The following is a 17,938-nucleotide window of genomic DNA, read 5'->3' on the forward strand; positions in this document are numbered from 1 at the left end:
ACTTGCAAAACACTGTTTTGTCTTTTGGGGAGTTTTGTTTTTTTTAACCAGCCCCTTTTCTTGGGTCTTTAAGCAGCTAAATCTCCAAATAAGTAATGCATGCATCTTGCCTCTAGTCCACATGAACGAGACTGTTTATCCCATCTATCTCAATGCTATGTACTATGACTGGGTAGCAGAGATCCTTCTAATTGGAAATGCCAGGGATAGAACCTTGAACTTCCTGCACATAAACCATGTGCTCTGATACTGAGCTATGGTACCTTCCCAAATACCCCTGCTCTATCTTGCCTCCCTTCCACCTCCCCATAATCACCTATCCAAACATTGAATACTGATGAGTATATTTTGACCTGCAGCCATCCTATAAAGGTTTTGCCCTAATATGGATTTCCTTTCCTTTCTGTGACTAAATGTTCTATCATTTTATTGAAGTTATTAAAAGAAAAGAAGTTTTGGAAGCCAGTGCCAGGCAGGCTAGCACAAACCACAGCAGGATTGAGAAAGAGGGTTTGTGGTCTCAGGTATCAATCTTGATGTGAGGATAGGTGTGGCAAATGAATGATTTCCATATACTGTATAAAATGTTGGAAGATGTAGGAGAATTTGACTTTGGGGTAGGAGTGGCAACATTAGAAAGAGGTTATAAGGAAGGCTCTTGTAGGCTCTGTTCCAAATTAAGTTGCCCCCCCCCATGGTAAACAAATACAACAAAGGTCACTGTGATTAGCTGGTATGTACTGAAGCTTTGCATAGAAGTGCCTGCCTTTGCCTCTCGTCTCTCACAATTGCACCTTTTCTTATTTATTTATTTTATTAAATCAAATTTAATACAGTCTCCACACAAAAAATAAACATAGCATTAAGATTAGTGGGGGGGGGGGTTAGGTTTAATCAAAGGTGTCTCTCTTTTGGTACTCTTCTAAGCTCAGTGGGTTGATCTGAAATAGTGCAGTCCCAGATATTGCAGATGTACGGTAAGTGTAGCCAGTGTGATGCCATCCCCCTGCCACGTGGTGATTGATAAGACCTTACCAATTTATTGTAGTGACCGGACTGCTGGTTGAAGAGCAGATGAGGAACCAGGTGTCCTTTGAACTCCAATTCCCATCAGCACCGGCCAATCCATGGTCAGGGGTGATGGGAAAACCACCCGCACCTGGAGATCCAGACGATCCGCATCCCTGGAGTAAGGAGCCCCGAGCTGAACCTCCCTCCCCCCCCCCCGCTCGAAGCTCGCTTGCGTGACTTTGCGGCTAAGTCCCTGTCTCGCTCACCCTAACCTACCTCACAGGGTTGCTCTGAGGACAAACGCGCGAGGAAAGGAAAGGCGCAAGAAAAAAAAAGGGGGGAAAGGCGGGCTTGGAAAGAAAAGGCAGCAAATGGAACGCGCGAAACCTTCCTCGGAGGAGGAAAAGTGTTGCCTTTTAAGGAGCCGCGGTCCGCGCGTGGCGCTGACACGGGGGAGGAGGCAGAGGGCAACCCTCCTCAAGACAACGCTTCTGCGCGGGACCTTGCGAGTCCCGGCTCGAATGCGACGCGGCCCTTCGCCAGGCCCGGCCCGGCCCCACTTTGGCGGGCGAGGGAAGCAAGAGAAGGCGGCTCGGGGAAAGTCTGCGGAGGCGAGGCGAGCAGCCAGGCCCTCCTTTTCTCCTCCTCCTCCGCCCCCCCCCGTCTCCTTCCTCCTGACGTCAGGGCCGCCCGCCCGCCAGCAGGGGCTGCTGCTGCTGCTCCCCGCCTCTCATTGTCAGGAGGAGCCCCAGCACTGCAGCCCCGCGAGCGGGCCAGATCCAAGCGGGCCGCCGCCGCCGCCGCCGCGCATCGCGGAGTGGGGGGCCCCGGGGGTCTCCGCTGCCGCAGCCTAAGGCGACGAAACCCCGGGCTGCAGCTGCTGCAACTGCTGGTAGTGGTGGCGCGGCTGCCGCCGCCGCCTTCGCCGCTCCTCAAGAAAGTCCTTGGCGGACTTGGATCCTTCGTTTCCCAGCTAAGTTCCTTAGGGGAAGGAAAAAGGTGGCGGATTCGGCGAGGAGAAGGAGGTAGGCGAGGGGATTTTTTTTGGATGGGGTTTTTTGCTCTGTGTGAGTTGGGTCAGGGTGGGATCGGGGTGCGCTTTGGGGGTCAGGGCAGGAGGGGAAGTTGCGGGGGGCTCTCCCTCCGTGTCTCCAGATCGCCCTTTTCCGCCGCCTCCTCCTCCTCCTCCTGGGCTGATTTCTGGGCTCTAAGAACGCTGCCAAAACCAAGCTGGGGCTGGGAAGGAATTCAAGGCATCCGCTTTGTTCAAGTTGCCAGTGTGTGTAGACAGACCCTTAAAAAAACTAATTAGCGACTGGAAACTGGGAGGGTTTCCTGTGGCTGGTTTCTTTTTCATCTTTTTTTTTTAAAAAAGCATGACTACTACTTTTCTTCTTTTTTTGTTATGTTTCGAGTTTTTGCCACTGAAATCTTAGCTTGGGATAGAGGAGAGAGAGAGAGAGAAGGCTGAGGATCTCTCTCTCTGGGAACTTCCCAAGCATCCAAGTTTCTCCCCGGGTGTCTCTAAGAGAGGCCGGGTCCTTTCCTGCAGAGGAAATGCTTCGTAGGAAAAACGGCTTGGCGGTAAGGGTTGGGAATGGTGCACCGTTCCCAAGGATGCAAGCGCAGGCGAAAGGGATCGGTTTCCGGCCCGATCCTAGCCATGCTTTACTCAGAAGTAAATGTCACGCAGTGGGAGTTGCGAGCAAGGAGGTGCGCATCGGATTTTTCATTTTGGCAGAATAACCGTAAGCGGGTTTACTCGGAAGTAAGCCCCACTGATTTCATGGAAGCTTAACTCTAGAAGGATATTTAGGGTTACACAGCCGCAGGGATTGGCTTCAGTAGCATCTTCTTAAGACTTCTTGTTGGATTTGATTTGTATCATTATTATTACTCCCATTCTCTAAAGAAAGAATTATATAATTGTTGAGTTGGAATGGACATGGCTCCTTCACTTTTTTTATCTACACAACAACCCTGTGAGGTAGGTTGGACTGAGACTCTGTGTGTGTGTGTGCATGTGATCACCCAGTAAACTGCGAGGCAGAGCAGGATATAAACCAGGATCTCCCCACCATCACAGCAAACCATGATGTAGAAGTGAACCCCATTGAATTCAATGGGTCTAAGGTCACTTGAACTCAGTAGGACTTCAAAGTAAACATGCATAGGATTGGGCCGCAAGGCTGCAATCCTGAATGTACTAAATTGAGAGTAGGTCCTCATTGCAATCCGGTAAATATGGTTCAGAGGAAGTATCCTTTTGGGGTGTTGCTTCTCATTTGAACAAAGCTGCTGGAAAATAACTTCTGCCTCATATTGTGATTCTGCTATCGACTTCCTGAGTACCCTTGGAAAAGTCCCTTTGTCTTGGACGAACTTTCCCAGGCCTGAGAAGGGGAGTAATTGTGTTTCATACCTCACAGGTTTGTTGAACATTAGTGCGGGTGGAATAACATTATGGTTGCCACCACCTTTTCTATTTTCTGCTGGTGCCTTTCACAGGGTTGTGATGGGCAGACATTCAGCAAATATGGCTTCCCTCATTGAATGCATATAAGTGCCAGCAAAAGCTGTATCTGTTGAATTTCTGCCTGTTATGCAGCTGCTAAATGTACAGGGAAGCTGAACTAGAAAAAAAGGTTGCAATGTAGGATGGGTGCAATGCTACAAGGAGGATGCTAAATCTTACTGTCTGAATTGTGTTTGGACTCGTGCATTCAGCCCTGTGTGCCTAAGAATTTGGGAGATGGATTTCCCTGTGGTAGGCTTGCCATTGCTAGCGCTAGTGTGGCTTAGAAACGCTTTTTTCATCTGGATTATATACAGTCATGTCACGAGCTTCATGGTTGAGCAGGGATTCAAACTCAAGATGAGTCTGACACCATTAACAGCTAGAGTTTAACCACTATGCAATACTGCCCGTGGTAGAAATGCCACTCGTTCTTCGTCAATGGTGGGGAGCCTGTGTTCCGATGTTGTTGTCCTCAACCACTGGCCATGCTGGCTGGGGTTGATGGGACCGTCACTACATCTGAAGGTCCAAGGTTTCCCACTCTTCTTTGCTACATCTTGCCAAACTCTGAGTGGGGGCTGCAAACCTGGTCTTCACCTACTTGAGTTGAACCTTTTCCTTCACCAATTTTGGAAAGGGTTTGGGTGAAAATGATGGAGGAGACCTGTTGCTTCTTGCCCCAGCCTTGGAGACTGCAGCTTTTGCTCTAAGGTTTAAGATAAACAAACACACACAGAATAACATGTGAGGACTCCTGGTTTTCTTTGCTCCCAGATACAGTTCCAGACAACCTCCATTTAAACAAAAATGAATCAGTACAGAAGCTGGACTACTCCAAAGGAGGAGAGTACTTTGGAGTAAGGAAAAGCACTGGAAAATGTTGGTTAGGCAAGGCTAAATGTTGGTTAAGCAATTTGAAATATGTCAGTTGTAGGGGTATGTCTCTGTGTGTGTCTTTGCTTTGCTTGGTTGGCAGTGTTGTGTAGTGGTTACAGTGATGGACTACTAGAATCTAGGAGACAAGGGTTCAAAATCGCTACTCGAACATGAAACTCTCAGGGTTACCTTGGGCCAGTCCACTGTCTCTCAGCCTACCTTCCTGTGCAAGGTTGTTTTGAGGAGAAAATGGGGAGGGGGGTACCATGTATATTCACCACTTAGAACCCCTTGGAGGAAAGGTGAAATATAGATGTAAAAAAACAGGTCTGCTGTGAAACGAGAGAGCAAATCTTATTGTGGCCTGGCGGAGCAGGGAATCTTTAAATGTAGTAGAAAGCCGAGAATTCTTCTGCGTCAAAAAGACTTATTTTAATCAGACTTCACCCCCAGGGTAGAGATGCTTTTGCTCAATTTACTCCGAGGAATTTTTCTTCTTCTTCTTCAGCTTCTTCTAAAATGAAACCATCTTTCCCTCGCACACAGGGGCAGATTCTGGGTGTGAAGCTAAGCATGTTTATTGCCTTGTAAGTCCATTTTTGCTCATTCGGGGCTGACGCGAGCCCGACCGACTCATTACTCTGAGAGGAAACATGGCATTTGTTTTCACTAAAGAGCAATGGAATTTAGCACTTTTGGCTGTGACCGGGCTATTGTCTGCAAGCAAAAGCAGGCCAAGGGTTTCTGCTTTCCTTAATTATTAATTGCATCTGGTTTCTCATTCAGGGCCACAGGAATATACTACAGGTACTCAGCAAGCCGTAGGCAAGGCTGGGGGTGGCAGTGGCGGGGAGATACCTCCCAGACTTGCACCCCCTCACTCTCATAGCTAGACCCCTGCACTTATTTGAAGGACAGGTACTTGTCACATAAGAGACCTCTTTTTATTGTCGTTTGTTAGCGTTGGAGTCAAAACAAATAAATGGGTGTTGCAAGGTGGGGATTTTGACCCTAAGGATATCTATTGCGGTGGATGAAAGAGGCAGGCTTGTGGGGAAGGGCTGTATGTCAGTGGTTATAGCATCTTGCTTTGAATGTGAAAGGCCCCAGGTTCAACCTAGGTATCTACAGGTAGGATTGGGGCAGGATCCTGCCTGAAACCTTGGAGAGCTGTTGCCAGTCACTGTAGACAGTACTGAGCTAGATGGATCAGAGGTCTTATGCAGGGTTTGAAATTAGCAGGGCGCCAGGCGCATTTTGCACCTAAAGATTCTCTATTTGTGAGCACCTCAACAAGTCTGGGTGCCATCCCCCCCCCCCCCAACCTGGCTGACACTCAAGGATTACTGAAATGTAAGTGCTTTGAAGCCTCAAAGAATTTTTTTAAGATAAACCCTATGTTAAGGAGTTTAACAATAAAGAGTACAGTCATACCTTGATTCTCGAACGCCATGTGACTCGAACATTTTGGCTCCCGAACGCCGCAAACCTGGAAGTGAGTGTTCCGGTTTGTGAACGTTTTTTGGAAGCCGGATATCCGACGGGGATTCCACAGCTTCCGATTGAGTGCAGGAGGCTCCTGCAGCCAACCAGAAGCTGTGCTTTGGTTTTCGAATGTTTTCGTAAGTCAAATGGACTTCTGGAACGGATTCTGTTAGAGAACCAAGGTATGACTATAGAGTGTTTTGAAAACCGAAGTATGGTACCAATATTTTTATTGTAAATACCAAATTAAACATGCATTTCTGATAAAAATGTGGTATTAACAATGTGTCTCTTATGTGAATTGCATATTAGTTCATGCTTATCAAAATAATAAAAGGTCTTGCCTACCCCTCCCCCAAAAATGTCAACAAAATATTCTGTTTTGGTGCCCACAACCTAGGTTGCAGGAGCCTTTGGCTCCTAGCTTTTCTATCCCAGTTTCTGACACTGGCTTGGATGTGGTATAAGGCAGCTTCCTATGTTCCTATGGACTTGATGGCATAAAGCAGTGGTGGGTCACATCTAGCCCTCCAGTTGTTGTTGGACTCAACTGCTGTCAGCCCAGCCCACTATGGTCAGTGGCCAGGAGTGATGGGCATTGCAGTCTGGCAACATCTGGGAGGCCACATATTCTTCACCACTGGTCTGAGGCCTTGGAGAGCTGCTGCCAGTCAGAGTAGGCAACAGTAGATAAATGATCTGACATTTTATAAGGCATCTTTATATGTTCTGTGTATTCTCTGTGTCTGATTTAATACAAAATGAGGAACATGCAAGCAAGGAATGATTGTGGGTCTTCTCTTTTTAAGGACCACATAAACTGTGGTTGCTTGTCTTATCATTTTCATGCATGCACATTTCAGTTGTGAGACTGAAAGTTGTTAGTAGTAGTAGTAGTAGTAATAATAATAATAATAATAATAATAATAATAATTTATTATTTATACCCCGCCCATCTGGCCGGGTTCCCCCAGCCACTCTGGGCGGCTTCCAACAAAACATTAAAATACAGAAATCCATCAAACATTAAAAGCTTCCCTAAACAGGGCTGCCTTAAGATGCCTTCTAAAGGTCTGATAATTGTTGTTCTCTTTGACCTCTGGTGGGAGGGCATTCCACAGGGTGGGTGCCACTACCGAGAAGGCCCTCTGCCTGGTTCCCTGTAACTTAGCTTCTCGTAGCGAGGGAACCGCCAGAAGGCCCTCGGCACTGGACCTCAGTGTCCGGGCAGAACGATGGGGCAGGAGACGCTCCTTCAGGTATACTGGACCGAGGCCGTTTAGGGCTTTAAAGGTCAGCACCAACACTTTGAATTGTGCTCGGAAACGTTAGGTGTTTCCCCCATTCACATGCAACACATTCTGCCTTCAGGCTGCAAGGGATGATAAGGAAGGGTTGTAGGTCAGTGGTAGTACATGTAATTTTCGTGCAAAAGGTCCCAGGTTCAAACCTCACATTTTCCAGGTAGGGTAGGAACAAATGTCTGCCTGAGACCCTAGAGAGCTGCTGCCAATCAATGTAAACAACACTGAAGTAGATGGCACCAATAGTTTGATTCAATATAAGGCGGCCTCTTTGAAAGCAGGAACTGGTATATGAAATGTGTGGCAAGACTTCTAAAAAAGCAGTGTTGGTCCTAATCATAAGTGTGTGTGTATGTGTGTTCTACTCTAGGCAACTAAATATTGGGGGCTGGTTCTTCCCCCTGGTGCAGCCCCTGCAGCTAGTCCCTGCAGCTAGTGTTTGCCAATACATTAGGGCACATCGGTTAAGGGTGGATTCCCCAAATGTGTGTATTCCTTAACTGTCATCTTGAAATTATCTGTTCCATTATCATTTTTCAGTCGAGCAAATACTGAAGGCCATTAGCATTGGCTGGTAGAAGATGAAACAAAGGAATATGTTTTGGGTTTCTGTTTGAATACTTCTGTATGTAGGCAGGATCATAAGGCAGGCTCCAAATTCCTGTAGTTCTTTTCACTTTTTATTTGCATTGATTGAGGTGGTGCCCTCAAGCTGTTTAGGACTATAGTTTCCATCGTTCTTTAGCATCGGCCATGCTGGCTGGGGCTGATGGGAGTTGTAGTCCAAAACACTGAGGGGAGGGGAGCACCGTGTTGGCTACCTTAGCTCTGTACGTTCAACAGGGAACTGCCAGTCACTTCATTTTGAGTCCACAGCCCCTTTCAGTTGGCTTCACTTGCTGACTCGGTCCTAATACAAGCCGAGACATGGGCAAAGGGCTCTTTTATCCCCTTTGGTCCTGGTGTGGATAGTTTTGGGCAAAGGCTTCCCTTGTCCGTTTAGCTGCTGTTTCCCGTGTGTGAGCAGAAGCAAATGGAAGCGAGCATCTCAGATGCATGTCAGGGCTCAGCATCAGAGGCTTTGGCTATCAGCAATTGGGAGGAGGGGGGTAAAGAATATTGGCCAGCTGAGGTCCATAATGAGTAAAGGCCCTTGCCCCAAATTTGGTACGTACCGGTATAGCTATTCATAGTGAGGATGAAGATGGGGTGTGTGTTGGGGTCTAGATGAAATGCTTCTGAAGTGCTTGATTGAACATCTATGTAGGGATCTCAACATTGGCTGAAAATCTGCTGAACTGTTCAGCATAAGAGAGGATGATTGAGTAACAGATGTTTTCATAGCTATTCCGAATCTTTTCTTCTTTGAAGGCTGTAGGACAGCAACCAGTTATACCTGGGCTTTTCAAAGTTTCTTGCAATAAGCCTTTCCTAAGTCAAGAAACAAAAGTTTGATCCCAACCCACCTGTGCTATGAAGATAAAGCCAATGGGAGCTGACTGTTTTGCAAGGTGTGGAGACAAGTAGATTGGTGGGAAATAGCAAAAGGCAAGGACCAGAAGATGACAAGGGTATGCTTTAGGATTAGAGAAAGGAATGGAAAAGTAATTCTTCAGTTGATCTCCACCAGACAACAGAAGTACCGGTATGTAGCTGCTGGTGATACCGGATGATTAGAACTGGGTGTGTATGTGTGACTGTAAGTTAACAGGCCCATTCAAGAATAACACTAAAAAATCTTAACTGTAGGAATCAAGGAAAACAGAAACTGAAATTTAACAACCGTCTTTGTTGAGATAGCTGTCACGTGTTTGGAAAACCTTTCCAAAGCACTTGAAGTGGCATGATCTTTATTGGGGGTAGGATAAGGGCAAAACTGCACAATTATGTAGGCAATGAAAATCCACTCATTTTGTTCTGAACTGGTAATGGTTTTGAAATTATCTGTTCCATTCGTCCTGTTTCCAATGCCCAGGTGTGAGTGCTGATGCTTATGTAGGGAAGCATGTTTATGTAGGGGAAAATGTCACCATCTGGGCACAAGAGGAAGGTATATGGTTGTAGAAGTGTTTTTTAAAGCTCTTGGGGGGGACATTGTGTGTGGGGGGTGGGAATCACCCCAAAAGCCCAGTGATGACTGAACATGCTTGGTGGCTATGAACCAGTATCCTAGGACTGGATTGCTAGTGGAAAAAAATGGAAATCCAAAGGGGAGGGGGAATATCGTGGAGCATTTCAGGCTGACTAGAAGAGTGAACAGGCCTTCACACGGCAACATTTTATTGCAATTCCCTCTCTTGTTCGCTAAAGGATCATGCCTTATAACTATGGAAAATGAAGTGCACATTTTAAAAGTGAATTTGAAGAGAAGAGGAAATCTATGCTGTAGTGTGGGCAACAATGACTAAATTAATCCACCCAGCTGTTCTGACATTACCTAATCTTGAAATTACCTAATCATAAAGGCTATATGAGTTACCCCATTATTCATTTTCTCTTCCATCTGCGATTAAATGTCAGTCGTTGAATCTTTTGGTTTGCGACATAGACACTTTGAGATATAGTTCTGAAGAATTGCTTAAACTTCTTGGGTTAAGAAAATACGACTTTCTCAGAAGATCTGAAATAATAGTAGGCATACATTACTTTTCTTTAATTATTTAATTAAGGCTGCAGTTTTATACTCGCTTCCCTGGGATTAAGTCTCATTAATCCCAATATTTCTACAGGATTTATACCCTGCTTTGCCTAGAAAAAAAAATTCAAGGCTGCTAAATTAGTTGAACTTCATTCCTATTGAAATCAAACAAAACTTGAGTTAACTAACTTAGGCCCCATCCGCACTGCACATTTGAAGCAGTATCATATCATTTTAAACAGTTATGAATGCTCCGAAATAGTTCTGGGATCTGTTGTTTGTTAAGGGTGCTGACAGTTGTTAGGCAACCCCCTACTCCCTTCACAGAACTACAATTCTCAGGGTGGTTTAACAGTCAATCCAACTTCCCAGGGAACCCTGGGAATTGTCACTCTGAGGTGAATAGGGGGTCTCCCCACAACTCTCAGCACCGCTGGCAAACTATACTTCCCAGGATTCTTTGGGGGGGGAGGAAGCCTAGCTACAAAGGCTAAGCAACGTGAAAACGTGAGATAAAACACAACTGATAAAAGGATAACAGCAGCAGCAGAAAATAAAATAACTATATTAGCACCTCATCCCAACAACATAAAACCTTCTCAGCTGGCTATGAAAACAGATGCCATAGGCCAGGGGTCAGCAACCTTTTTCAGCCATGGGCCAGTCCACCATCCCTCAGACCATGTGGTGGGCCAGACTATGGTTTTTTTTGGGGGGGGGGGATGAACGCATTCCTATGCCCCACAAATAACCAAGAGATGCATTTTGCATAAAATGACACATTCTACTCATGTAAAAACATGCTGATTCCCGGGCCGTCCGTGGGCCGGATTGAGAAGGCGATTGGGCCGCATCCGGTCCCCGGGCCTTAGGTTGCCTACCCCTACCGTAGGCCAAATGCCCTTCTAAAAAGACAGGTCTTTATTGTTCAACAAAATATCCACAAGGGATAGGGCGGCTTGATGCAAAGGAGGACAAGGCTCTTGCACCTTTTAAATAGGAAAGTTCAACAAATGTAAATGTTAGTGGTGGCTGGTCCCCAATGATCCTGGTGGAGTGGAAGGTAGGCAGAAAACGGTGGACTACAAAAGGCAGAGCCAGCAGTAGGCGTGACCACTCTCAACCCTTGCAATTCCCCCCCCCCCTATTGGTCCCGCTCCTTTACTTTTAACAGCAGCCTGACATGTTGAAATTAAACAAGCAAAGCTATTTGTGGCATGGGGGAAAAAAACTTCCAGCTTGCCTTTCTTCATGTATGCTTAGACCCACTGTGTTCAAGAGGATTCACTCTTTAGACTAGGAGCATGGGAGTGCTGCATTTCAGCAGCTTAGTTTTTGCATATCAGGCTGCTGCTGCTGCTGCTGCTTCTAAACTCATAGGAGCAGAGCTGGTTTTTAAAAAGGTGGCAATCCCTTCTGCTCCCAGGTATTCTGGGGAAAAAGCCTCAGGCCATTTGCAGGGGAAAGTAGAGTTACCACCTTTTTTCCTCCTTCGACTTGATGCCTCCAAGGACCACCACTTATGAGATACTTTTACTTCAATTCTGAGTCCCAAGTACGGTCCATGCCTGAACTTGGTCAGTAGCTTTCAGGGACAACAGACTACTTCATCAGATGTATGGAGTCTTATCCCAAGTTTCACTTAAGACCCTGTACTCTCTGTTGCTCAGACTTCATTCTGCCATGTGACATTTGCCATTCTTCAGTCTGATTGTGCCAGTGCCACATTAGGATCTTGACTTCAGGTCTGAATAATGGTGCATGCAAGGAAAGAGTGAAAACGTTTATTCTTTCTCCATACCACAAGTCTCTCGACTCCCACTTCTCGTCCCTCTAGCTTCTATCAGTTTTGAAAGAAAGGGTTATCCCACATTTCACGTAGCCTCATACCTGGTGTTACTTAGGAATTTTACGAAGCTGAAGAAATCAGTGCAGTTTTGAAATCAGTGGTTAAAATCAGTGCAGTTTTGAAAGATTCAGACCACCATCTTGGTTTTAGACAGCATCCCGTTGTTTCCAAATATAGGAAAATCTCCTTGAAGCAGGTACCATCATGCATAATTTGGTTACAATATCTTAAGAGGTACCCAAAGACAATGGACAAAGTTCCAAAATATATAGTGTACACACACACACACACACACACACAGAGAGAGAGAGAGAGAGAGAGAGAGAGAGAGAGAGAGAGAGAGAGAGATTTGTAAACACTGAGGTTAAAGGAAAATGGAGTTCTCCCGCGCATCTTTCCCAGCCATCCTTGGAGAGGTTGAACCTGAAACCTTCTGCATTCAAAGCAAATGATCTACTTTTGCACTGTGATCCATTTCCCAGTGTCTTTTGATTTGCCCACTCCAGGGACTGAAGATTCTTAAGCGAGGGAGATTGGATTTGCCTAAGTGGTTGCGTTAATGAGATTTGAACTGGGAACTTCAAGCATGTAGTTCATGCATTGGGTAACAAGGGATATTTGAACTTAGTTGGTTTTTTTGTGTGTGGCCTCTTCTAATTGGTTGGGCTTCTTGCTCTGCCGTGACCTAAGGGGTGAACAGTCATGCAACGTCATTAATCTTCACATCAGGGGCGGGCAGCTTGTTCAGCGTCTTACAAACTCATCCTGAGCGGACTTATTCTCCCTTCACGTATTTTGCAATCTGCATGAATAAGAGTGGACATGTCCAGTCTTGCTGGCTGAAGTAACAAAGGTTCCAGGTATTCTGCGTTCCAAATACTAAGAAAATAATCATCATGGTTTAGCCCCACAAAATAAAACCAGCGTGGAAGAGAGGATACAGTAATGGAAAACAACATTGGCAAGGCACCCGTACAACTAGCTACTGTGCAATGTGGATTATAGGCAGCTTCACCATGGAAAAACACAAAGAAGAGTCCAGCTTGATCAGACTAAAAGATCCATCTAGCAGGAAATATTGCAAACAAATAAATAAACGACAAAATTATTAGTGCTGTTTCTTTTATAGCCTGATCCCAAACATCTCTTTTGAGAAGTGTCCCATTGAGTTATTAGGAAACGATCCTAACTCCTCTCCACACCACTTCAGACCAGCACGGCTTTGTGGAGTGATGTGGCCACCACTGCTTCTGCAGGTCTTCCATGCACAGCGGCTGGGGTGCAAGACAGTGGTGGGCAGGCAGATTACTGTGCCAGGCTGAAGCTGTTGCACAATGAATCCTATGATGGGAGTGGGGCTGGCTCAGCCCACCCCTCTAAAGCCCCATTTTAGGGCTTCCTGGAGGTACTTCTGCTTGCATGCATGGGTGTAATGGGGAGTTCATGCCAGTGGAGTCATGCTGGCATCACTTTTCAAGTGGTGGGCAGCAGGAGGCTGATGGTGGCTCGCAGGGATGAGAGCAATCCAAGCACCCAGCCAGAAGCGGGTCTGGAGTGCTCTGTTAGTAAATGTAAGAATAGCCCTGCTGGATTGGACCAATGTCCTGTCCAGAAGCCCACACCCCATAACGGCCAACCAGATGCCTCCAGAAAGCCCACAATCGGGACACAAGGGCAATACCAATATCCCTTCTTTTGTATGTTGTTCACCAGTATTCACCAGTATCCTGTTTCTGAACCTGGATATTCACAAAAGTCTTTTTTTGTTCAAATTTCATCCCTCTGCTTTTGGTAAGAATTTTTAGATGTTCTGCTAAAGGAGCTTTTAAATCATATTGAAGAAACTCGGATGAGCTTTTAAAGTGTGTAGTTCCTAGGCCGTTCAAGGATCAGATTTTCATCACTTCATTTCTCCATCCCTCTTCCCCAGCGAAGTGGTCACAATTGTGATAGGTGTAGATAGAAGTCTCTCTCTCGTGTACACAGACACACATGGTTGAGTTGTGTTGGGAGATGGATATGCCTAAGGAAATGTGCGTAAAGTGTCTTGTGGCACCTTGAAGACTTAACACATTTGTTGTATTTAAAGTGCCACAAGTCTCTCTTAATGTTTGCTGTAACAGACTCACCTGGCTAGACCTCTGGAATTAGTTCCTTGAGGATCTGTGGACAGATGGTGTTGGGGGTGGTAGCATTTTCTTTCCTTCAAGAAAGAAGAACTTAGCATCTTCAGTGGCACATTCTGCACTGGTGTTTCTGCCAATGAACCCTTGCATATCGCAGAAAAGCTTTAGGGTTCACTTGTTGGCTGTTTCTGATGTTGTCATTGAGGAACACCTGATAAAATTACCAAGAACCCTGTGGTTTAATTTAACCATGGTTTGTGGAAACAAGCCAGTTGCACATTATGTTTTGATTAAGCAGTTTTGTTGTGTCCTTTAATCCCCTCCCCCCAAAACGGTTGTCAATCTTAACTATGGTTTGTTTGAAACAGGCATCCCCAAACTGCGGCACTCCAGATGTTTTGGGCTAAAACTCCCATGATCCCTAGCTAACAGGACCAGTGGTCAGGGAAGATGGGAATTGTAGTCCAAAACATCTGGATGGCAGAAGTTTGGGATACCTGGTTTGAAACAAGCCAACTTCAAACCATGGGTTATGAAGCTGGTTTCTTTCCCCCCAACAAACCATAGTTAATATTAGCATGTGTCCATGCAGCATGCCAAACTTCACTTAATCTGCAATGCATAGAGAATCTTCATAGCTCCTCCTCATGACCACATCAGAAAAGGAGAGGGGAAGGAAGAGCACGTGAGCCTGACGGGATGTAATGAGAAACTATGGTTTGTTGTGATGTCTGGATGCAGACACTGTTTCACATATGCTCTGATATATCTATCGAGGAATTCAATTTCATTTTAATAAAGGAGTTGGAAATTGAGGGGGGAGTAGGAAGCAAAAGGTATATGTAAAGGATCAGTTTTCACAGAAGAGTTTTTTTTGTTTAGGATGTGTGTGTTTACAATCTGAAAAAAAATTCAATTCTTTAATGCATACCACCATCAGATATCATTGAATCTTATCCCTATCAATAAGCAAAAAGAACAAAGTTAATGATGACAAAAGAACAAAAAGAGATAGCACACGCATTTAATAGGAACAACATTAAGAACATCGCAAAAACCATTATGTAGGGTTGCCATATTTCAAACAGTGAAAAGCCGGACAGAAAAGTTGTTGAGCTTTGGCAAAGTTGTTGCCATATATCTGGATTTTCCTGGACACTTGACGTATTTTCTCACGGACACAGTATTCCGGATATGTCCGGGAAATTCTGGACGTATGGCAACCCTATTTTATAAAATAAAATAAAATATTTTAAAGTAAACTCAAGAAATAAACCTAAATAAACTCCATCAAATCTTATCATTTATCATGCAGTAGTATTTTGGGGTGGGGTGTTCATTAATCAACTTGAAAGGTGTATTAAAGTGGCAGATTTGTGAATGATGCCAAATAAAAGTCTCAGGCTCTAATGCATAGCTTTACTGAAAGGTCCTGTGCTGATGCCCCCTTCACCAGTTAAACCCAGCTGTATCTGGGATCCAGAGGCTGCATGGCCTGGCTTCTTCCAGCAACACTTAGAAACATAAGCAGTTGCCTTATGTCAGATTATTTGTACATTTTAGCCAGTGTTATCTGACCGGCAGTGGCTCTCCAAGTTCCAGGGCAAAAAGAGGTCTTCCACGTCATCTGTCACTCGATCCTTTTGACCATGGAAAGAAAGGACCAAATCTAGGACCTTCTGTATGAAAAGCATGCTTTTTACCACTGAGTTGTGGCCTTGTGGCCAGGAAAGCAAAATTCCATGAGCTGCAGGCTTGCAGCACCCTATTCTTAGGCTGGGGGCTGTTGTGACTGGTTCAACCAGTTGCAAAACATCTTAGCCAGGAATGGGGAAGCGCTGGTGGTGGTTCTGTGACTGCACTCTCTCTAGCTCCCAGGCATGCTTGGGATTTTTCCAGGGCTTGGCTGCCTGCACTGATGGGAAGGTGGAAGGGCAGATCAGCCCAAAGTGTAAGAGAAAAGATCTGGTTGGTGCCTCACAGCTGGGATCTTAAGCACACTATCTAGGAAGTAAGTCTTACTGGAACAATTGTATGGGGCTGTCTTTGCTAACAGAATAATTGAGAGTTTAGAGAGTTATTAAATTACATACCTAGAGCTTCCATCTTGATTTATGGGGTATGTCCACAGGCTGTAGACACATTGCATTACTTCCATACTCTTATTCTGGAATGCTTTTGAATGTAGGAGCCATTGGGTTGCATTCAGCTAAGCCCTACTCTGAGTAGGCCAGTATAAATTAATGAACCTAAATTAGTCATGTCTATTAATTTCATTGGGTCTGTGCTGTGTAACACCGACATTGAATACCACCCATTGATTTGGCCCTGAAGAGTCTTGCCAGCCAATGGATCTAAAATTTTGTGAATTGAAGACACAAAATGACTATGGTTTGTTTGAGATGTGTTTCATCACCCTGTTGGACCCATTTGCTCTAATCACGAGGTCTGGTAATGATATTTTTTGTTGGAGGCTGTGATTGAATTGTAGGGAGGGGCTGCAGGTTGATTTCATTATTCCATCTTGTAGCAGCTGGATCAGTTCATGATGCTTATTAAAGGGGTTGCTGGATCTCATGAGTGACGCCTATGACCTCACATGTGGCTCTAATACATATGTTCTGTGGTGGGGGAAGTTGGATATGAGCCCAAATTCATGTCTACACCTCACTGTATGTAGACAGAACATGGAGGGGGGGGAGGCTTTTGTGAACTGGGCCCAAACAGAAATGTTACTTGGTAGAACTTATGAAACCCATAGAGTTGGAAGGAACCTCACAGGTCATCTAGACCAACCCCATTCTGATGCAGGAAATTGCTACCGTACTTCAGCACCCTTGATAGAAGACTGTTCTGCCTCTGCTTAAAAATCTCTAATGAGGGAAAGCCCATCGCTTCCTGAGCCAGTCTGTTCCACTGTCAAACAGGTCGTACTTTCAGGAAGTTCTTCCTAAGGTCCATTTTTTTCTTCAAGTTCTTCCTAAATCCATTTTTTTGACATTTGAACCTGCTGAATCAGTTCTCCCTCTGGAGCAACAGAAAACAAACTTATTCCTTTGTCTGTGTGACAGGCTTTCAGATACAGTATTTGAAGAGGTCTCTCATATCATCTCTTGATAATCTCTTCTCCAGGTTAACACACTCAGCTCCTTCAACCTTTCCTAGTAGGACTTAGGGCGACAAGCATACCTGATGTTTAGAGATGTATTATACCACTTTAACAGTCATGGCTTCCCTTCCATGAATCCCGGGAACTGTAGTTTGTTAAGGGTGTTGAGACGCGCCGGGAAACCTCTATTCCCCTCACAGAGCTACAATTCCAGAGTTCACTGGGAAGAGAGATTGATTGTTAAACTACTTTGAAAATTGTAGCTCTGTGAAGGGAAATAAGAGTCTCCTAACAATTCACAGCATCCTGAAACTACAGTTCTCAGGATTCTCTGGGGGATGCCATGACTGTTAAGGTAGTATAATAATGCTTTAAATGGATGGTGGAAATCCGCACCATCTTTGTTGCCTTCCACAATTCCATCCTCCTCTGCAGTTTCTCGTTGAGTCCATTTACCATTAGTCTTCAAAAGTGCATGACCTTATATTTTGCTTTTCGTTCTGTTCTTCTTCCGTTCATGAGGTCACCTAACTTGTTGTGTAAGGAAGTTTCCTGATCCCTTTCTGTGACAAGACCGCCTACAAACTTGGTGTCACCAGCAGATTTCAGCAAGTTACTGTTTCCCAATAATAAAATGCAAGGGTAAAATAGGTCCCATCACTGAGAACTGAAGACCCTTCCCCAGTTTCCCCCAAACAGCTGTAGTTCTGCAATTCATCCAGGAATAGTTGAGCTGTGCTACTGTTAGCAACATTTATTTTTCTCTGTGTGTAAAGCCATTGAAAGCCAGAACAGCATTATTATTTTTTACACTTCACAGAGATATCTTTCTACCTCACATTCTGAGCCTGGAGGTCTCCAGCAAGATCCCAAATCTTGCCTCACCAGAGCCAATCCTGTCATTCTTTATACATGGCCAGTATTGCTTTTCCACCTGGAGCAGTAGTTTTCCAGGGTCTCGGGCGGAGATGTACGGTGTGCAAAAGTATGAAATGTGCATTTTAAAAAAGCATTCATTGAGC

General features: G+C 45.1%; 1 protein-coding gene across 1 annotated transcript in view; it reads left to right on the plus strand.

The window, feature by feature from the left end:
* The first annotated feature begins 1,285 nt into the window (after positions 1 to 1,285).
* Positions 1,286 to 17,938, plus strand: part of LUZP1 (leucine zipper protein 1) — a 61,322-nt gene continuing 44,669 nt past the window's right edge. Inside the window, exon 1 of the mRNA XM_035120691.3 lies at positions 1,286 to 2,036. The gene's annotated coding sequence lies outside the window, so the exon portion shown is untranslated. The remainder of the gene's footprint in view (positions 2,037 to 17,938) is intronic.

The sequence above is a fragment of the Zootoca vivipara genome, chromosome 6 (genome assembly GCF_965207765.1).
Source record: "Zootoca vivipara chromosome 6, rZooViv2.hap1.1, whole genome shotgun sequence".
NCBI lineage: Eukaryota > Metazoa > Chordata > Lepidosauria > Squamata > Lacertidae > Zootoca > Zootoca vivipara.